Source organism: Dipodomys spectabilis, unplaced genomic scaffold (assembly GCF_019054845.1).
Source record: "Dipodomys spectabilis isolate Male_0828 unplaced genomic scaffold, ASM1905484v1 ptg000442l, whole genome shotgun sequence".
In the NCBI taxonomy this organism is placed as follows: Eukaryota; Metazoa; Chordata; class Mammalia; order Rodentia; family Heteromyidae; genus Dipodomys; species Dipodomys spectabilis.
Window position 1 is genome coordinate 346,634 of NW_024871119.1, and position 22,122 is coordinate 368,755.

The 22,122-nt window shown below is 50.6% G+C and overlaps 1 pseudogene; it reads left to right on the plus strand.

The window, feature by feature from the left end:
• Positions 1-356: 356 nt before the first annotated feature.
• Positions 357-22,122, plus strand: part of LOC122097944 — a 64,554-nt pseudogene continuing 42,788 nt past the window's right edge.

The window sequence follows — 22,122 nt, forward strand, 5'->3', positions numbered from 1 at the left end:
CTTTGGAACCATTGAGATGGAGAGATGGAGAGCCAGCGGAAGGCCCTCGTCCCTCCACCCTCTAGTAGAGGATTATTAAAAAAAAAAAAAGAATTGTCCAAAAAGGGTGGATGGATGTCAGCCAGATGCCCAGTCATCTCCTCTTATTTCAGAGTGTGTGTGAGACTCCAGTCTGTGCCTGAGGTGTCTCAGAGTGAGAGGTTCGAGTCCCACCGCATCCACACATCTTCGAGGTGCTTGCTCACCTTGGAGGTCCCTCAGCTGGCTTCTCCACCTGCTTGCTCCAGGAAGGGGGAGGGGTGGGAGAACTCTTCATCTTACTTCAGAATAGCTCAGAGGCAGGGGTGGAGTGGGCCATGATTGCAGGTGGAGTTGGCAGGTGAGTACCTTTGGGTCTCCCAGTGATTGGCGTGGAGTGGGTTGGGGCAATGGCGGGGTCTCAGCCCCCCTCCCTCCCCACTCACCCAGTGGGACAAAGCCAGGTTTCCAGCTGTCATGTGTGGGCCCCAGGACCCACCAGCAATGGGGAGGGAGGGGTGAAAGAAGGTGGGTGCAGAGGAAGAGAAGAGAAAGGGCGTGAGGAGGCTGTGGAGGGGAAGAACCCGAGTGGGGGTGAGGGGTTCTGACTGGCCAAGGCCTCTGGGGGAGTGGCCACAGGTGGGCTGTTGCGGGGTGGGGGGACCCCCAAGGTGAGGGGTCGGGGTGAGGGGGGAGCCTTTGTTCTCCTCTCCTCCTGGCTGCATGAATTGCCAGTTGGGTTGGCTTTTTGTCTCCTTCTACCCCGTCCCCCCTGGCATGCATGACGAGGTTGCTGGTGGGAGCAAGAGCAGCTTTAAGAGCAACAGCAACGAGGAGCACGCGTGGTATGCAATGAAGACAAGAAATTAATAGGAAACCAAGATTTCCCAGGAAGGGTCGGTGGTGCTGCGAAGCGAGGAGGCCCAGCCTCCCTGGGGGCCTTGTTTCTGGGGTGCTGGGCTGGGGTCCCTGCATGGGGATGGCAGCCAGTGGGCTCCGGCCTGCCTCCTCTTCTCACTCATTGGCCTTGGCTCTAGGAAGCCTGTCTTGTCTGCAGAGTCTGCCTCTGCTACTGGGTGATTTTTTTCTTAGGGATGATGCAGCAGGTAGAGGAGTAAGTGAGGATAAATGGCAGGATAGGGAAGGGAGGAGAAAAATCCCTCTCGAAAAATCACCCCTTCTGCATACCAGTTGCTTTTTTTGGCTGTTGTGGTGCTTGAACTCTGGGCCTGGGTGCTGTCCCTGAGCGCTTGAGATCAAGGTGAGTGCTCTACCACTTGAACCACAGCACCACTACCTCCAACCCTTTCCCAGTAATTGGAAATTACTGGGAAATTGGAGACAAGAGGCTCACAGACTTTCCCACCCGGGCTGGCTTTGAACCTCGATCCTCAGATCTCAGTCCCCGGAGTAGCTTGGATGACAGGTGTGAGCTGCTGGTGCCTGGCTTCTTTCTCCTCCTTTTCTTTTAGTCTGGTTGAGAAGAGCGCCTCCTACTGGAGGAGGAGGGAACTATAGGGCCTTGCTTTAGAAAGATGGCGACAGATTCTTCCCCGTCCTCTTGGCTTTTGGCCTCATGGTCCCCTCGGGTAGGGCCTGGTGCAGGGGAGGCCGGGTGGGGAATGGCACCGGGGCTGAAATCAGCAGATGGAGGAAGTGATCTTTGGCAGGGAGAAATGGGCTGAGTGGATCTGGCTCTCAGCATGTTTTTACATCATAAGACATCTTTCCAAATCCTTCTCATCTCTGCTGGATTTGAGGATGGGGCGGGAGAGGACGGGGAAGATGATGATGGCATTTTATGTTTTACTGTTCAAGAATCAACTGACAATGACATCTGGGCTCGCCTCTGTGGGCTGACGTCTGAGGCAGGGTGTGAGGAAGGGGCAGGGAGAACTGGCTGTGTGGCTCTGTGTGGTTGGGCATGGTGGTTCCAAGCTAGTGTGCTTCTCTTTCCTTTTTCCGTTTTGAACTTGAACTTGAACTTGGTCCCTGACCCTATTGGCCACTCTATCAACGGAGACACGCCTCCTTCCCCCCCCTTCCCTCTGCAGTTCCTCTTTTGAACTACAAAGATGGAGGTTGACCCAAGGGGGTGGGTTGTGGATGGTCTTGGCCAGGCACGGCTCTTGTGTTTTGTTTTTCAGCCTCATCCTCCAAGCTTCCCTGACAATTCTAGAAAGTTCTTCCTCACAGTTGACTCCCATTTCCCCTTCTCTGCCACTGGGTGTGCACAACCCCATCCTCCTGGAGTCCCTCCACCCCCATCCCCCATCCTCTCTGTAAATAGAGATCAAAAGGCGAGTTATGGGTCTAATGAATTGTTCACATTTTATTAGAGTGGATCTCTTTCAACCGCAGGGGATTCTCCAGAGACAGGAGATTAGTGGTGGGATTGATGGCCTCTTCCAGAAGGCCGGGGCTGGGCCAGTAGCAGGCAGTCCAGAGAGGGGTGGGCTTCAGGGCCCGCCCAGGCCCTGGCCGTGGCACAAAACCCATTGGGTGCCTCAGCCCCGGGGGGCAGGGATGGGAGAGTGGTGGTGTGAGCTGGAAGGGCACGCTCGTGGTTGGATGTCCATGCTCCTCCCAGGTTAGTGGCCTTGTGGCCTTTCTCCGGGCCTTCTTGAAGCCACCGGCACCTGGTCAGGATTTCGGGTGTACTTGGTGCCCCGAAATTCTCTTCATGCAGCCGGCTGGAGAAGGGGAAATGTGTGAACTTCTCCAGGGTGGGGAGAGAGATTTCAATTCAGTACTTGTACTTAACGTTGTTGAGTGACTAGTAGCACCTAATGAAATACACACTTGTGGACTGAGTGAATGAATGAATGAGTTAATGAAGATGGGGCAGGGGTTGTGTGGTCTGGTGGATTAGAGGAAACCGGGAACATACAGCTCTGACCTGCTAGAAAGATGTCCACTGCCAGCTTCTCATTTAAGAGATGGGGGAAACTGAGGCCCAGGGTCTCCAGGTTGATTTGCCTCAGGGCTGGTGGCTCCTCAGTACCCATGTCCGGTGCCCGGCACCGGTGCCCTGCACCACTGACCTGAAGGAAACGGGGAGGAGCTCTGGGTGGATTTCAGGTGGCCCCTTGTGCAGAGGCTCTGGGCAGCCCAGGCACAGCGCACGCTCTGGTCTGGGGTGTGGCCTGGCGTTCTGCTGCTCTGAGAAGTGCCCAGGTCATGCCAGAGTTGCTGTACTGGAATCACAGGGCCAAACCACCGCCATATCCACGCCCCTGGGCACAGCAGTCTGGCATAGACTCGAATATTGGGATCTCCAGAGCCTCAGCCTTGTGCTTGCACACATCAGCTGTCGGCCTGTAGATTGAAGTTCTCTCATCTCCATGCTGTGTTCATTCATTGGCCTTCTGCTTCTGTTTCTATCTTCTGTGTTCTCTGGTTCTTTCTCTTAACGGGTGATTTGCTTTCTTATTTTTTCTTTGGGTCCCCCCCCCTCTTTGTAATTGATCTTATCTGATATCTTGGTGTCTCTTCTCTTTCACATTGTCTTCTTTTATTTATTTAGATTTTTTTTTTTGGTGCCAGTTGTGGGGCTTGAGCGCTGCCCCTGACTTTTTAAAATTTTTAATTAATTAATTAATTTTGGTTTTGCTCAAAGCTGGCGGCTCTGCCTCTTGAGTCACACCTCCACCCCTGGCTTTTTGGTCTCACAGACCTTCCTGGCCTAGGCTGGCTTTGAATATTGACCCTTAGATCTCAGCCTCCTGAGTGGCTGGGATTGCAGGTGTGAGCCACTGGTGTCCAGCTCCATATACATATTACAATTAATTTTTTTATTGTGATGATAAAGATGACATGCAGAAGGGTGACAGTGACCTCAGTTGGGTTGTGAGCTCATTTCTCTGTGTACCATGTCTCCCCTTCCCTCGCTCTCTCCCCCAGTTTCTCCCTCCCGTCCCCACCCACGAGTGGTAGAGTTCATTCTCCACGTGGTATCCAGTGAGGACCACGGCTGCCTTTGTTCACCCTCTGTCCCCTCATTTCTGTGCCCCCACTTCCTTTGTTGTTGTTGGTTGTTTTCTAGTGCAGATCCTGGGGCTTGAACTCAGGACCTGGAAACTGTCTTTTTGCTCAAGGCTAGTGCTCTATCATTTGAGCCACAGCCTCACTTCTGGCTTTTTGCTGGTGCCTTGGAGAGAAGAGTCTCACAGAGTTTTTCTATCTAGGCTGGCTTTGACCCACGATCCTCCTGTCTCAGCCTTCTGAGCAGCTCGGGTGACAGGCTGGAGCCACAGGCCCCTCGCCCATATTTCAGTTTCCCCCTGAAGGATGAATTGCAGGAAAGGAGGAGAGAGTGGTTTCAGGAGGAGGAGGAAGGACAGGGAGAAGGAGCTGGTGGGGGGCCCAGCCCTCTGTGTTCTGCACCCCCACTCAGGGAGATATGTAATGAGGGGCACACACATGCGTTCTCTGGCCAGTGGGAAGGGGGCTGGCTCCCTGATCTATCCGCACCCGAGCTGTCCAGCCGAGGGGCTAGTGAAGGACGCACGAAGCGAGCTTTCTCCCTGGCCACTGGCTTTCTTGCTGGCCAGGAGGAAGAAAGGGAAACTGCTGGTCGACTCTCGGCCAACGACAGAGCTGGATGGGGGCCCAGGCCCGGCTGCTCACAGCCAGGGGCGGGCCCGGGCCCCTGTGTTTCTGGAGTGGCAAAGGCAGTGCCGTGCACACACTGGCCGCTTTCACTGGGGGTGCAGAGCAGGCCGGGTGAGGGGTGTGGGGGGGATTGGGCAGAAGGGGGGCGCCCAGGAAGCCCCTGGGCATGGCCTGATCCTGTAGCACTTCCTCCCTCACTGTGGACAGGGGAAGGGGCGAGGGGAGACCCCACGCACTGCATCACCCAGCCCCTGGGGTTGTGGTTTGGACAGATGCTGCCCCAAAATTGATTTTTCACCTTCGAATCTCCACGCTGTGGTTTGCATTCAGAAAGACAATTCACAAAAACGAACCGAGGCTCAGCTGAAGATGTGCTCACTTGCTCTCCCCCCTCTCTCTAGCTCTCTCTCTCACTCACTCACTGGGTGGGCACTTCCCCCCTCTAGCTGGGCACCCAGCCCTTTTCGCTTTAGCTGCTTTTATTCAGGTAGGGGGCCTCAGACGGTGATCTTCCCATGTATACCTTTGGCATAGCTGGGAATACAGGTGCAAGCTCTCATACCTGGCCTTCAGCCTTAAGGCCAGATGCAGTACTCTGGGGCTGGAACTGTTGGGTATGAATTTCCAGGGGCCTCTGAAGGACAGCGCCTGGAGGCAGAGGCACAAGACTCTGCCTTGGAGGCCAGAGCAGGAGGGGAACTGAGGAGAGACCAAGGTGGATCTATAGATGTCAGGTCTGGCTGGGGGTGGGAGGCGGACATGGTGGGCAGAATCCTTCACTGGACTTCCAGGTGTTGTAGGGGGGTGGGGAAGAGTTGTAGGTGAGAGCTTCCTTGGCCTTGAACTAGAGCCACAGCTCTACTTCCCACCTCTCTCCTGGCTCATTGGAGATAAAAGCACTTCCCTCCTCCCATCTTCTGGGGCCCCATCGGGTCATGCAGATGTCAAAATAGAGGTTGGTGGAAGAGTAAGAGGGGAAGGAGGAAGAGTGAGGAGGAAGAATAAGGAGGAAAAGGAAAGGAAGAGGAGGAGAAAAAGAAAAAGAGAAGGAGGAATGAGGAGGAGGAAGAGCAAGGAGGAGGAGGAGGAAGCATTAAGAGACACCTTTGCTCACCTGACTGTGGCTTTAATCACTGATGGTTAGCCTGGCTGGCTTTGTCATTTTTGCACAACCACCTTTTTTGGCTTCCTCCTTTCTCTGTTTTAAAATAAATGGGAACCCAGATGTATAGAGGTAGGAAATAGAAAAAAAAGCCAATCAAGATAAAGATTTATGGATCTGTGTTCCTGATCAAAGCCTGGTGCGTTCATTTATTTACCTATTTCTTTTCTGTTGTTTTTCTTCTGGATGCCTGTTGGTGGAGGTGGGTTGGGGAGGAGTGGTAGTGAGTGTAATCTGGGTTTTTGGGGGTGTGTGGTAGGCTCTACAATATTCAGGGAAATCAAGTCATGCCCCATGGATCTGTGTTTTCAGACCTCGGCTGGTGTGCTCCACCTAGGCGGGGGCAGTGATCACAGACGGACTGAGTGACCATGGCTGGGAGTTCCTACCAGGCAGGCCAGGTGTGCCTCTGGAGTGTCAGAATGGGAGCCTTGGTTGTGTGTGTGTGTGTGTGTGTGTGTGTTCTTGTTAGAAACTCCAGGAATTGTGGATGAAACTCAAGGGTCACTATTTGCTTTGATTTGCACCCATCTCTGCTGGAAATGACTTGAGAACAATTCCACTTTGGCCTACCCAGGGTTCTGGACCACAGGTGCCCTATCATAGGGAGGGGCATGTAGAATCTACTGGAATGAGACGGAGACTAGACTTGAAGGGAGGGAAGGCCTTGCCGGTCTAGCTGTAGTCATGTAGGAGGAGGGCTGACCCACTGCACCTGTGTTGGTCATTTGGTCTTCATCTAGCTTCATCCTTCTGTGGGGATGCTGTTTCCCCAAATTTCTCCAACTCCATTACAAAGCTCTTCTCTCCTCCAGTTGCATCCCAAAGGGGCTGTCTGCTGCAATTCTCGATTGTTCTCCTCAGCTGGAAATAAGCTCTGAGCATGTCTGTCCTCGAACTCCTGTTCTCATCTGTGTTCCTACCATTTTTCCTAAATGGTTGTGGGCTCAGGTCTTATGAGGGTTTTTCACCCCTTAGTCATCCCAGTTCCTCTCTCTGTCCTTCCATTTTCTGGAACAAACACAATCTTACTTCCTTAATCTTCCCGACCTCTTATTTATTTAGTTGGTCATGGGCTTGAACTCAGAGCCTGGGCACTGTCCCTGAGCCTCCTTGTGCTCAAGGTTAGCACTCTACCACTTGAGCTACAGCACTACTTCTGGTTTTCCAGTAGTTCATTGGAGATAAGAGTCTCACAGGGACTTTCTTGCTCAGGCTGGCTTTGAACGATGATCCTCAGACCTCAGCCTTCTGAGTAGCTAGGATCACAGGCGTGAGCCATCGGTGCCCAGCTGTTTTCTTTTAAAATTTATTCTGTGCCTATTTACAAAGGTGCTTTGGTTTCAAGAAGAAAAACCCAAGAAGGTTACATCTGAAACACACCCGATTCTTTCAAGAATCTTCTCCTGGAGTCTGTTTTGCCGGTGAATCTACATTTATTTACAGAAAGCGAGATGAGAGCAGTTAAGGGAAAACACAAGTAGGTTTCTAGAAATAGGGAGCTTGAGATCATTAGTGTTTTTGAAAAAATAAAAAAATAAAAGGTGGGGTGAAAGCTCTACAGGCCTTTGGTGTGAATCTGACTAGGATAGTCTCCCGTTGGGACTTGTGACTAGTCTCTGCTGGTGGTGACTTCCGACAGCTACGGTGCTGATGGGATAGATGTCCTTGGACGCTGGTGGCTGGCCCTTGGCATTCTGTGTCAGGTTCACACGTGGAGGCCTCAGGAGACTGGCCTTGTGTGATTCTCGCTGCCCCTCAGAGGCACAGAGGCAGGGGCTGCAGAACTTGGGTGGCACTGATACCACCCAGGTTTCCGAGTAGGTCTCCTGAGAGTTGAGCTCCTGGTGTGTGGCCCTCTGGGGGTGGAAGTCATGGTTCACGTTGTAAGTGAAGGAACTTCTTAGCCGCACTGGCTTTGGGACGTTCCCCAGAGTGACCTTCTAGAGCCTTCTCTCTTCGCACATCACACAAGTCTGATTTGGTTCGAATGAATGACTGGAATTCCTGCAAAATAGCCCATTTCCGGGTCTTGATGTACTTAGTGGAGGACAAGAGGGCGGGAAATTGCCACGCACATGGTGATCCCGTTTCCCACAAGGTTGAGTTCTGGCCTCTGTCCTCTCCACCTTCCCCTTTCCTGCAGTACATAGGTCCCCAGCGCCCCCCTGTGCATCTGGGAGACCGTCTACTCTCCTGTGCCTGTCTCTGCCTGCATTCTGTCTGTGAACTCGGACTCTGTGTGGAGTCTGACCATGATTCTCCCCACTTGAGAATGGCATGGCCGGCGGGAGTGCTGCTTCAGTGATGGGTTTTTTAATCATTGTTGTTTTCAAAGGAACTTTCCAGAAAGAATGTGAAGTCAGGTGTGGTCGCTCTCTCCTATCATTCTAGCTACTCCTGAGGCAGAGATTGGGAGGATGGAGGTTCTAGATCAGCTAGGGTAAAAAATTCAGGAGAATCCAGGTGCCAATTGCTCATGCCTGGAACCCCAGTTTCTCTGAAATTTGAGGATTGAGGTTCAAAACCAGCACAGGCATAAAAGTCCACGAGACTTTTATTTCCAATGAACCACCAGAAAATCAGAAATGGAGCTGGGCTCAAGTGGTACAGCACTAGGCCTCTAGCAAAAGAGCTAAGGGACAGTGCCCAGGCCCTGAGTTCAAGACACACTACTGACCCCCTGCCCCCTCCTCCCCCCCAAAAAAAGTTCAGGAGACTTCATCTCAATGGAAAAAAGCTGGGCCTGGGCGTTCATGCCTGCCATTCCAGACATAGAGAGAAGTGTACCTAGAAAGATTGCCGCCCAGGTGTCATGGAGGAAAACGTGAGACCTCATCTCAACAAATAAGCACAGCTAACAGGGTCACGAAGGTAGAGTTTGCTGTCCAGCAAGTGCAGAGCTCTGAGTTTGAAGCTGCAGTAATACAGGCACACACATGCACACGTGTGCACGCACGCATGCGTGCACACACTGAGGCTTTGGTTTTGTTTCAGATATCTATCATGCCCACTATCGTCTCAGAAGATGGCTTGAGATTAGCTAAGCATATAATAGTTCTGCTCTTATTCTCCTATTGAGAGAATAGGACATCATGTAGTGCTCAGAATGACGCATGCTTTTCAACAGCTTTGCATTAACCCGAGGCAAGGAGAGGGAGGCAGTAGCGGGGGGGGGGGGGGGGAAGAAGGGGGGGAGATTGGGTGGTGGATGAGGCTCATGGTGTGTCATCTGCTTCTTGTCTTTTGCTGGTCCTGGGGCCTGGGTGTTGTTCCTGAGCTCTTTCACCCAAGGCTGGCACTCTACCACTTTGAGCCACAGCGCCACTTCCAGTTTTCTGGTGGTTCATTGGAGATCAGAGTGTCATGGCTTTTCCTGCCTGGGCTGGCTTTGAACCTTGATCCTCAGATCTCAGCCTCCTGAGTAGCTGGGATCACAGGTGTGTGGCGCCTGGCGGGGCTCCACTCTCTGAAGCCCTTTGCTCTTCAGGTGTATCGTCAGTGTTTAGGGTGACTCACAGTGGGAGATTGGAAGGAATACATGTGTTCCCTGTTCTGCGTGATGAGAGATTCGGGGAATGGGAGAGGGTGCGTGGCTGAACTTGAGGGGTGTCTGGGACTGTGGGTTGGTGTGAACATCTGTGGCCCTCGTTCCCTTGGTGTGGTCTTTTGCTGAACCCAGGGCAGGCTTAGAAGTGGTGTTCCTTCAGCAGTGCAGAGGGTGAAGTGGGTTGTATTTTCAGAACTTGTACTTCATTCCAGTTATCGCCTTTAGAATGGTTTCTTTTTTGTTGGTCATGGGGCTTGAACTCAAAGCCTGGGTGCTGTCCTTGAGCAAACTTCAGGTTAATGTTCTTCTTTGAACCACAGCCCCATTCTGGTTGCCTCGTGGTTCATTGGATATAAGAGTCTCACGGACTTTCCTGCCTGGGCTGGCTTTGAACCATGATCCTCTAGATCTCAGCCTCCTGAGTAGCCGGGCAGGCATGAGCACGGGTGCCATCTCAACTGGCACTGGAGTTCTTCACTGTTCTCCTGGCCTCTGTCCCCTCTGTCCTTTCTTACTGTGTCATCCCATGCTGGCAGATGGAGGAGACTCGGGAGCTGGGCTCTCAGGGTTCATGCTCTGGCCCTTACGAGTCAGCTGGGAAAAGGGCTTTGCTTCTCTGCGATCCAGGATTTCTTATCTATCAAGTGGGGGTGTCTGTGACACTGGCTGCCGGAGTGGCTGTGAGACGCAGGCAGTCATTTCTCTCTGATCCTCAATGGGGCTTGCTGTCACCACCCCAGCGGGCAGCCTTGCAGCAGTGTGGGGCCCAGAGCCACCTGGGATGGCAGAAACCATCTTGCCTAGTCCCGTGCCAGCTGTCTGGGGTCCTTTCTGTATCAGAGGGTAGGTCCCAGGATTAGACCAGTGCTGACTTCTCTGAGAGTCTCATCATCAAAACATACCAGGCAAGAGAAGGAAAAAAATAGAATAAAATAAAGGTCAAGCCAGGCGCTGGTGGCTCACGCCTGTCATCCCAGCTACTCAGGAGGAAGCTGAGATCTGAGGATCACGGTTCAAAGCCAGCCTGGGCAGGAAAGTCCATGAGACTCTGATCTCCAGTGAACCACCAGAAAACCAAAAGTGGAGCTGTGGCTCAAAGTGGTAGAGCACTAGCCTTGAGTGAGAGAAGCTCAGGGACAGCATCCAGGCCCTGAGTTCACACACACACACACACACACACACACACACACCAGGCAGCCAGGCCCTGAGTACACACACACACACACACACACACACACACACACACACACACACACACACACACACACACACACACACCAGGCAGGGATTCTGGACATGAATTCTTACCTACATTTTACAGATGAGGAAACCATCATCCAGGCCCTGAGTACACAGATAGCGCAGCCAGGAAGGAGAAGGAGCTGAGACTCAAGTTGCAGGCCATCAGGATCTTAGGCCCTGAGCTCGTCCTGCCCGGCCTGCGTCTCGGGCTGGCTTAGGAGAAACAGCTTGGGAGCAGGAAGGAGAAGGCTTAGAGGTCACCCAGTGAGCTAAGGAAATGTGACGTGACCATCTCCTCCCATGGGAAAACTCCTTTGGTTTTTCCATCCAACACTTGTATAAGACAGGATTAAAAATTGTTGTTTTCTTTCATATTTAGAAAAGATGATTGGGAAACTAAGAAAAAAGTTAGAATTTTATATCAGCAACTAAAGAAAGGTAAAGTGCTAGGGTGGTCTCCATGACAATAAGGGGTGAACTGTCTTTAATTTCTCAGAGACACAAGTGGGGAGCTGGATCCGGGGGTTCACGCCTGTCATCCCAGCAACTCAGAAGGCTGAGATCTGAAGATCATAGGTTCAAAGCCAGCCTGGACAGGAAAGCCCATGAGACTCTTATCTCCAGTGAACCACCAAAAAGCCAGAAGTAGAGCTCTGGTTCAAATGGTAGAGCTCCATTTGGGAGTAAAAAAAGCTTAGGAACAGCATCCAGGCCTTGAGTTCAAGCCCTTAGGACTGGTATACATCCATGTGTGTACATGCACACACATGCACACCATGCACTATAAATTAGGGACTGGTGGCTCACACAATATCACATGTTGTGAGCGCATAATTTGTATTGGAGTGTGAGTTTGAGAACACAGAGCTTATTTCACAGTAGGATTTTTAACACATGAATTGCAAGGAAAATAATAAACAGCTTTGGGCTCAATGAGGGATTCCAGAATGCCTTTAACACATCAGCAGACACACTACAGTCCTAATGCTTGCCTGGTGCAAATATCACCCAGGTTTCAGATGACAGCTGAGGGCCGGTTTATCTTTCATCTGTTTAGGAAGAGAATGTATCTGGGAATCACCAAGTTACAAACACAAATATTGGAAAAATACTGAAGCAGATACTTCTCCATACCTTGGAGACACTAGGACATGGTAGCCCTTGCATTACTTTTCTAAGCCGGCTGTCAGTGGCTCACGCCTGTCATTCCAGCTACTCAGGAGGCTGAGATCTGAGGATCAGGGTTTAAGGCCAGTTCGGGAAGGAAAGTCCATGAGACTCTTATCTCCAATAAACTACTCAGAAAACCAGAAGTGGAGCTGTGGTCTAGTGGTAGTGTGCTAGCCTTGAGTGAAAGAGCTCAGGGATAGCATTCAGGCTCTGAGTTCAAGCCCCAGGACCTGTACAACAACAAGAACAACAACAAATGGCTTTCTAAAGAGCAAGTCCTGTTGTGCCTGTGACTCTGTAGGGAGGGCCAGATCAGCAGGCTGCAGGGGACATGTGTGTGTGTGTGTGTGTGTGGCTTCTCACTTCCGCCTGGACACCCTGGTCACCCCTCACTTCCACCCTGAGTTCTGAGACACATCTACACTTGGTTAACAGATTTGAAAACAAACAAACAACATTAAGTCTATCTCAGAATAATACACTTTTGTGCAGACTTTCAAAATCTTCCTTTCCTCCCTCCTTCCTTCTCCTCTTCTCCCTCCGCCCTTTTTCCCCTCTGTGTGCAAGTACTGGGGCTTGAACTCAGGGCCCTAGGTGCTTACTTGGCTTTTTAAAGTCAAGACTGGTGCTCTATTGCTTAAACCAAAGCTCCATTTCTGGCTTTGTCTTTTTTGCTTGTTAATTGGTGAGAAGAGTCTCATGGGCTTTGGTTGCTCGCCCTGGGCTGGCTTGGGATCTGGATGTTCAGATCTGAGGGGCAGTAGGGCAGAGGGCAGAGGTAGAGGCTGTTTTTTGTTTTTGTTTTTGTTTTTTTTTTGTCGATCGTGGGGCTTGAACTCTGGGCCTGGGTGCCCTCAGTTCCACTAGCAGCTTTTGGTAGATTATTGGAGATAAGAGTCTCATGGACCTTCTTGCTGGAACTGGCTTTGAACTGCGATCCTCAGATCTCAGCCTCTTGAGTAGCTGGGATGACAGGCATGAACCACCAGCGTTTGGCCTATGATACTTTTAAAGCATTAGCTTGTAATATTTATGTTCTTATACTAAAAATACTCATTGTCCTCCCACTCTAGAGGTTCAAGTCCAACCAGGCATGTTGTATTTTAATCTGGCAAGTCCGCCCTGCCCCTTCTGTGTCTCTCTTCGTGCAGTATTTACAAGGGAGAGGCAGGTATTTGAAACTTACACCCCTGGAAGTGATGTTTTTAGAGGCTGACAGTGGGCCTTCCTATTTCTGTGGTCCATCTCAGAACTCTTCCGCTTTGCACGTGGCAGGGGGCTGACAGCGTTTGACAGGAACGGGGGTCATCTTTAGCAGAGCTCTGGCTGGTGGCTGAACCATTTTTACCAATGCTATATTGGACCAGAAACTTGGTTTGCTCAGTAAGTGTGAAGTGGGGCAACGCATTATAAGAATTGTGCCCAAGCTGGGCACTGGTGGCTCAGGCCTGTCATCCCAGCTACTCAGGAGGCTGAGATCTGAGGATCGCAGTTCAAAGCCAGCCGAGGCAGGAAAGTCTGTGAGACTCTTATCTCCAATAAACCACTCAGAAAACTGGAAGTGGTGCTGTAACTCAAGTGGTAGAGCACCAGCCTTGAGCTAAAGAGCTGAGGGATAGAGTTCAAGCCCCATGACCGACAAAAAAAAAAGTATTGTGTACAAGTGTGGGTCAGAGGTGGGAGGCATGGCTCGGGCTGTAGAATGCTCTTCTAGCAAGCCGCTGGCCCCTGAGTACAAATCCCAGCACTACCCAGGAAACCACAAATGTAATCCTGATCTTTAAATAATAAAGGCTATATATGAGGAACCAATGGCACCCTGCTGAACTGTGAAAAGCTAAGCCATTTCCCCTAAATCAGGATCAAGGCAAGGACATCCACTCTCTCCAGGCCTGTCCAGTATAGTTCTGGAATTCCTAGCCACAGGAGCAAGGCAAGAAAAAGACATAAATGAAGTGTGCCAAAGTGTGAGTCACAGGCTGTGATTGTGGGTGCAGGGCACTAACGGTCCTGTGGACGGGTTGAACTGGACAAGCTGGGTTAGCCCCCCTTTATAGACAGACAGTGAGAACCACAAATAAGCAATGAGCCCAGCAGTTGTTTACTGAGCAACTCCTGTGTGTGGTGCCGGGCGCCGGGCACCAGACACTTTTCTCTACCTGTGTATGCCACTTCTCATGACAACTGAGGAAAGTGGTGATCCTCCTTTTTCAAAGGGAGTGTGTGTGTGTGTGTGTGAGTGTGTGTGTGTGGTGCATCGCAAAGAGGTTAGGTAACATGAACCGGTTGTTTGGCCTAAAAAGGGCACATTGGATTTTTTGTGGTTTGTGTTTGTTTTTGTCGGTCGTGGAGCTTGAACTCAGGGCCTGGGCGCTGTCCCTTAGCTCTTCAGCTCAAGGCGAGTATCCTACCACTTGAGCCACAGTGCTACTTCCAGTTTTCTGATGGTTTATTTGAGATAAGAGTCTCACAGACTTTCCTGCCCAGGATGGCTTTGAATTGTGATCCTCAGATCTCAGCCTCTTGAGTAGCTGGGACGTCAGGTGTGAACCACCAGTACCTGGCTCACACTGGGTTTTTGACCCCACCAGAGAGTTTCCTCTTTCTCAACCCCAGCTTGGGCCCTGGATGACATTGGACCTGGCTGGGAAAACAGGAGGTACTCCTAGGTGGATTGATCTATCCTGTTGTAATGATTTGTGACAAGGAGCATCCTTTGTAGCCTCTTGTAGTACGTGGTACCCTGTTTTGACAGTCTTCCCCCACCAAATACACAGATTTCCCCCTGCAGAGCAGAAACCACAGCTCCCCTCAGAAGTGCTGGCTGTCCTTTTCTTCCTGCCCTCCTTCCCCCAATCTATTTTCTCTGGGCTTGTGTAAATCAACCTGTGGTGGTCAAAGGATTAATTCAAGGGCTGGAGGATTTCTTAATCTTTGTGATTCTTTTTTATTTTTATTTTTTGGGCTTTCTTTTGCATTTCTCCTCAAATAATACAAGGAGATTCCCACACCTCGTCCCTGTCATAATTCAAAGTAACTTTGAATTTGATGGGTTTGTCTCCTTCCGACCCCTGTACTTTCAAACATATTTGTAGCCTGGCCACAAGTTAAAGGTGATTGGCTTCAAGCTGTCTCCACCTGTCATCTGCCCCATCATCCATCCGTGTATGGTGGGGTTTATGATCATTGTCTGCAAATCCATGGGACAGAATGGCTTCCTTGCTCACCTGTGATCATGATAGGCTGAGGTCTCCCAAGTGTGTAGGTGGCAGTACAGAATTGTGTGGTGAGTTCAAGGCTGGTGCTGTACCACTTGAGCCACAGCACCACTTCTGGTTTTCTAGTGGTTCATTGGAGATCAGAGTCTCACAGACTTTCCTTCCCAGGCTGGCTTTGAGCCATGATCCTCAGATCTCAGCCTCCTGAGTCGCTGGGATGACAGGTGTGAGCCACTGGTACCTGATGTATTATTACCTGGTGTATATAATACACCTGCTGTATTATGACTGTATTTTGTTTTGAGATTTCTCCGATGCAGCCAGTAGCTTTGGCGGCATCTCGGATACATTTCATGTCTTGTCTCTCCCAATGTCTCTTGGGAGTACATGGGTTCTTTGGCTAGTGGATGAGCTCAATGCTTCCTGAGAACCTGTGGGACCCCTGGGTGTCTGCTTATTTAGAGAACATGGCCCCTCCGTTCCCAGCCTCCCCTGCCAGCCGGGTTGGGGGGTCAGTGTCTGGCATCCAAAGAGAGCAGGATCTATGGGGGCCATGTGTGTGGGGCGGTGCTATTTGGGTGTGGTGGGGGACTGGGATTGCCCTGGGAATGCAGAGCACAATCAGCCTGGGTGCCATGTAGCAGCCCCTCCCCCCCAGCCTGCCCTCCATCCAGGCTGAACTCTGTTCTTTTGCTGGGAACATTTTTGAATTTCAACCTAGAGGAAGGGGCAGATGGGTCCCTGATAGCATGTTATCATCCCCTCCCCTCCCCTCCCCTCCCCTTTCCTTCCTCTCCTCTCCCCTCTTCCCCTTCCCTTTCTTTCGCTCCCTTTCCCTCCCCTTCCTTCCCCTTCCATTCCCCTTCCCTCTCCCCTTCCCCCTCTCCCTCTCTCCTCTCTCCCCTCCCCTTCTTCTTTTCCTTCCTTGGAGACAGTGTGCCTGTATTTGCCCCAGAATATCATTCTTTATTCCTTTCCATTCAACAACAGTTTGACATTTTGCATGTTTATCTGGGTACTAGTATTAGATGTCACCTTATCCTTCTCTAATCATAATTTTAACAACCAAAAGTCCATTGGTGTGTGTGTGTGTGTGTGTGTGTGTGTGTGTGTGTGTGATAGTACTGAGGCTTGAACTCAGGACCTCCTTAGCTCATGCTCAGATTTTTCTCTCCTGGCTGACACTACCATTTGAGCTATGCTTCCTGTCTCTAAAAAGTCAGTTTATTAAAGTGATACTTTAATAAATTGGTAATTAATTAATTAAGTGGAGTAAAGGTACTCTACCACTTGAGCCATGTATCAAGTTCATTGTCACTTTTTAAAATTTTTTGTGCTGGTCCTGGGCTTTGAACTCAGGGTCTGGGCGCTTTCCCTGTGCTATTTTTGCTCAAGGCTGGCACTCTACCACTTGAGCCACAATTCTACTTCTGGCCTTTGGTGGTTCACTGGAGATCAGAGTCTCATGGACTTTCCTGCCCAGGCTGGCTTCGAACCTCGATCCTCAGCTCTCAGCCTCCCGAGTAGCTGGAATGACAGGTGTGAGCTACCAGGTGCCTCCATTTTAATGGGGGGGTGTAATCTATTCTGAGATCTTGGCAGGACATGTAAGTCAGGGAGTCACAGATGCTCATCTGGAACGTTCTCCATGTCCTCAGACTTCCTCCCAGGAAGTTTGTCTGCTGGTTCTCCATGGTGGTGACCTTTGGGCTGGCTCTTGGTTGGAGCCCTCTCCCTAGTGTCTGGCTGGGTCAGCAGTGCCACCCTCCCCTGAGGCTCCCAACCCCCGAGGATCACCTCTGTGGCTGCACGTGTTACTCTGGTGTCTTTGCAATTGCTGGCCTAGCGCTCTTCAGAGAGGTCAGCCATGAGTCATACGCAGACGATGCCCCAGGGCCCCTCTGACTAGTGTCAGCGTGTCCATTGGGAGCTGAAGTAGAGTTGGCTTTCTCGTGCCTAAATAAATGCCGTACTTCCTGGGGGTAAAACTCATGTTTTCTTGCGTTGAGGCCTGAACAGAGGATTTGGCCTGGGTAAAAGTGTGTGTGTATGTGTGTGTGTGTCTGTGTGTGTGTGCGTGTCTGTGTGTGTGTTGGTCCTGGGGCTTGAACTCAGGGCCTAGGTGCTTTTCTGAGCTTTTTTACTCAAGACTAGCACTCTACCACTTGAACCACAGCTCCACTTCTGACTTTTTGCTGGTTCATTGGAACTAAAGACTCTCATCAGACTTTCCTGCCCAGGCTGGCTTTGAACCACGGTCCTCAGATCTCAATCTTCTGAGTGGCTAGGATTGATAGGTGTGAGCCACTGGTGACTGCCTCAGAACCCCACCTTTTATTCAGTGTTCTCTCTGCTTCTCTGTCAAGGTGTACATTCTCCACAGGCATGGTCTAATGCCATGTCGTTGTTCGTAGGGATTTTGTTTAACATCACTTATGCGTTTATGTGTTTCAAGCTAGCTGGCATTCAAAGGACATTTAATGCCCACCTTTGCCTGCTTAGTGTTGGGAGAGCAGCAGGAGAAGGGGATGGAGCAGAGGTCACAGCTGGGACTTTGGAAGAGACCAAAATGTGGGTTGTGTTGGACTTGTTCCCATGAGAAGATAGAAGCTGGGGTGGGGTCCTCAAATTGGGTAAAAATCTCTGGCTGGGGGAGGACTCTCTTGATTTTGCAATTTTTTTTTTCCAATTTTTATTTTTAAGTCGGTCATGGGGCTTGAACTCAGGGCCTGGATGCTGCCCTTGAGTTCTGATTTGCTCAAGAGTAACACTCAACATTTGAGCCACAGCTCTACTTCTAGCTTTTTGTGATTCATTGGGGATAAGAGTCTCAAGGACTTGCTGCCTGGGCTGGTTTCGAGCCACAATCCTCAGATCTCAGCCTCCTGAGTAGGTAGGAAAACAGGCGTGAGCTACCAGTGTGGAAAAGGAGAGGATGGGAGAGACCGTTGGGAAGACAAGCTAGGGCAGGGCCATGGAGATGGTGCCATCTGCCCAGGCCACAGACAGCTTTGCCTTGGCTGCGGTGGGGGAAATGTCTGCCTGTGTCTGCTCTCTCAGGTCCCCAGTCCTCAGGGAGGTGAAGGCCTGCTTGTCTAGTGGAGCCTGGCTCACAGGTTTTCTGCTGGCTGGGCCAAGCTGTCAGCTCCCTCCTACTGGGCGATAAAGAGGAGAGGAAAGTAGTGCGGCCCATATTGGCATCACCCCAGGACGAGGATCGCAGAGGGCACCGCAGCCTCTCCTTGCTCAGGGAATGGCAAAGAGCGAGGAGGTGAACACTGGCCTTGCTGGAAGCCGGGCCGGTCTGCAGCCACTGCTGCCGCCTCCAGTGTAGAGAGCAGAGGACATGCAGGACCCCCAGCTCTGCAAGAAGTGTGAAGGTGCAGGTGATCGGAAGGTTCTAGTTTCCAGATCTTTCCTTCCCGCCTGTCTTCCCTTGCCAGAGACAGTGCCAGCCCTCCCCTCTCCCCTTTGTGACTTTTTCTTACATGTCAAAAGAAGAGGGTGTCTCTCATTTACCTAGAATTTCACTACCTAGCTAGTCCCAAGATGTTAATGCTCCTAAGGTCATAGAAAATGATAATAAGAAATACTGCTGTTAGAGGAAGCATGGTGTGTGTGTGTGTGTGTGTGTGTGTGTGTGCGCGCGCGTGCCCACACACATATGCACCGGTCTTGGGGCATGAACTCAGGGCCTGGGCACTGTCCCTGAGCTTTTGTGCTGGTACTCTACCCCTTTGAGCCACAGCTCTACTTCCGGTTCTCTAGTGGTTCATTGTATATAAGAGTCTCATGGGCTTTCCTGCCTAGGCTTTGAACTGTGATCCTCAGATCTCAGCCTCCTGAGTTGCTTGGATGACAGGTATGAGTCACCAGCACCCGGCTTAGAGGAACATCTTTTAATCAAGGCCCCATCAACTATTTCTGAACTGGGCTTATTAAGAGATAGATGTTCAATAATAGCTTGGCATTTATTTATTTTTAGCAGTACTAAACACTTGGGATTCAAAGCCTTGCCTTTGCTAAGGAAGAGCTTTATCACCTAAACCAGGGCCCAGGCCTTTGCCATTTCCCCAGTGCCGAGCTGGTGACTCATAGTTGTGGTTTGGTGGGCTCGGCTTGTGTGGTCTTTCCTTTTTTTTTTTTTTTTTGGTCTGGTCGTGGGGCCTGAACTCTGGGCCTGGGCGCTGTCCCTCAGCTCTTCAGCTCAAAGCTAGTGCTCTACCACTTGAGCCACAGTACCACTTCTGGCTTTTTTCTTTTTGCTTATGTGGTGCTGAGGAATTGAACCCAGGGCCTCAGGCATGCAACGCAAGTGCTCTAACACTGAGCCACCTTCCCAGCCCGTGTGGTCATTCCTTAGAGTGAATCATGGCCATCGGTGGCTCAGCCCTGTGCTTTTGGAGTCAGCCAGGTGAAGAGCTGGATGCTTCTGGTCCTTCCTGACTCAGCTTCCCGAGATGGCCATGACCTGCCCTTCCTCTGATGTGGACAGGCCAGGCGGGCTCCCCTATCTCTTACCTGTCCTCCTGGCCAGCACGCCACACCCGATCTTCAGGAATCTTCCACGAGGGTCATGCAGATGTAGCCACACTCCCAGGGATGTAGGAAGAATGGGCAATGATTCTGGAAATGCATCTGGACAGGGAAGGGCGGGTTAGTTCAAATAGTCTAACCCCCCCTCCCCAAAATGCTGCTGCCCGGCCAGCCACCCCTCACGTTCCTCCAGTGGGACAGCCGTGGCGGGGTGTGGACCAAGCTATGCTTCACTTTGTGGCTCATGGCTTCATTTTGGTTTGTCCCTCGCTGTGCCTCTAGTCCCTAGGCCTTCGTGAATCGTCAGTCTCTTTTATTAGTGTATTAGAAACCGTGTTGAGCCGCTGTATTCGTGAGAATCAATCTGTTTGTCTAGACACGGCTATACCCAACAATGCCACAGTTTACTAACACTTTACAAGTAAACTTCATCATGCAGAGGTTGGAACAATTAAACCTATGTAAGAGACCAGAGAGTGGCCCGGCCCAGTGCAGGTTGCTTGTACCTGTGAATCTTAACTCACTCTGGAGGCTGATATCCAGAGGATCGTGGTTTGATAGCCAGCCCAGGCAGAAATGTTCTGTGAGACTTCATCACAGCCAGCATTTCCTGTACGTCTCTTACAGGGATGGGGTAATAAGATCAGAGGGTTCACTGCTGCAGGACAGGAATCTGGGGCCCAGCTGCCCCTCATCTCACACCATGGGTTTTCAGAGGGAGCTTTGCCCTGCCCCGGTGTAGTACAGAAAGCTTTCGTAGGGACCAAAGGGGCCACAGGCATGATCAAAACACAAGCCAGGCTGGGGGACCCTCACAGTTCTCATGATTTAGGGATTCTCTTTATGGGGGAGATGAGACAATGTGTCTGTCTAATGTTCCTGGGCGTGTGGGGTGGGCCTTCAGCTGGCTGAGGTAAATACATACACCCTTTCAAGCAATATAGCGGGTTATATGTATCTGTGGATTTTAGATTCCCTTCGTTTGTATGCATTTGCAGCTAACCTTTCTACATCATATGAAACAAAGAGATGGAAATAAGTTAACCTACTTGAGGATTCATATATATTCATATATAATTCACATATATATGAATATATAATATATATAATAGATAATTACCTACTTTAGCCCCATCAGGATATGGTTAATTTGCCTCTTTTTTTTTTGTAATTTTACTTACAATCCATCTGTGCCATCGTTTAAAATGTTATTTGTACAGCCAAGCCATAAAATAATTGCTCCCCAAAGATCTGGGTTCTTATTAGTTTTGACAAGATACTCCAGCCCTTAAAAATTACAAATGAATGAGATTTAATTTTACTGGTGGTTGTAGAAGTTTGATTGGGAGACCTGAATGTGTAGAGAGTCGAGGTGTTTACTATTTGGTGCGTGGAGACCTGGAAACTTCTCAGGTCCAGATGAATAATTAACTACAGGGAGATAAACAAAGAAAGGGTTTGCTGCTTAAGTAGATCTTAAGTTGGGCGCTGATGGCTCACATCTGTGATCCCAGCTACTCAGGTGGCTGAGATCTGAGGATCACAGTTCAAAGCCTGCCTTGAGACTCTTATCTCCAATGAACCACCAGAAAACCAGAAGTGGAGCTATGGTTTGAGTGGTAGAGTACTTGCCTTGAATGAAAAAGTTCAGGGATAGTGCCTAGGCCTCAGGACTGGCACCAAAAGGAAAAAGAGAAAGAAGAAAGAAAGTATATTCAATTGACATATTCTGATGTTCTAGAATAATTCTTTCGAGGCCCTTGGACCCACTTTCAGGGGACAGGTATAGTCCTTTTTCCCAGGTCACCAGTGATGGAAAGCCATTGGTGACTGTGGGAAAGGTAGAATAAGGGTGGTCATTTATGTGGCTGACCCGTCGGGACACCCTCCGTGTAACAGGCTTGTGAAAGAGTGGATTGAAGACTGACCTCTGCCGAGCTGCACACTGTACCCCTCTCTACTGCCCAGTGGTCTGGTTTCTGGTATGTCCCCCTCTCCAGTGTCCAGTAGTCTGGTTTCTGGGTGGACTACAGGTGGATTCCTTCTCTGTCACCATGGTAGCCCTCTAACTTTTACTTTTTTGGAGGGTGTGGGGTGGTCATAGAGCTTGAACTCTGGGCCTAGACACTGTTCCTAATTGTGCGCTCAAGGATAGTGCTTTACCACTTGAGCCACAGCACCACTTCCGGTTTTCTGAGTGGTTTATTGGGGATAAGAGTTTCATAGACTTTCCTGCTGGGGCTGGCTTTGAACCGTGATGTTCAGATCTCAGCCTCCTGAGTAGCTGGGATGACAGGTGTAAGCCACACGCCTGGCCTCCCCTCTCTCTAACCCTTCTGCAGGAGCAGATCTTCCTGTCCGGGTTCACAGCCCCCTGTCCTCCTGCCAATTGCAGAAAGGTCCCCACTAGGCCCCAGGGCTAGCCTGCCAGGAGACACGCACTGCGCTTTTCTTCCTGCTTCTCGTCTCCGGTGGGGAGATGCGGCCACCTGCCCTTGGCCTGAAGTCCTCAGATCCTCTGTTAAAAACTTGTTGACCACAAGTTTTGGCAAGAGTCCTGAGCTGCCTTTTGACCCAGCCCCACACCCCAAAGTCCTCAAACAGAAGAGATC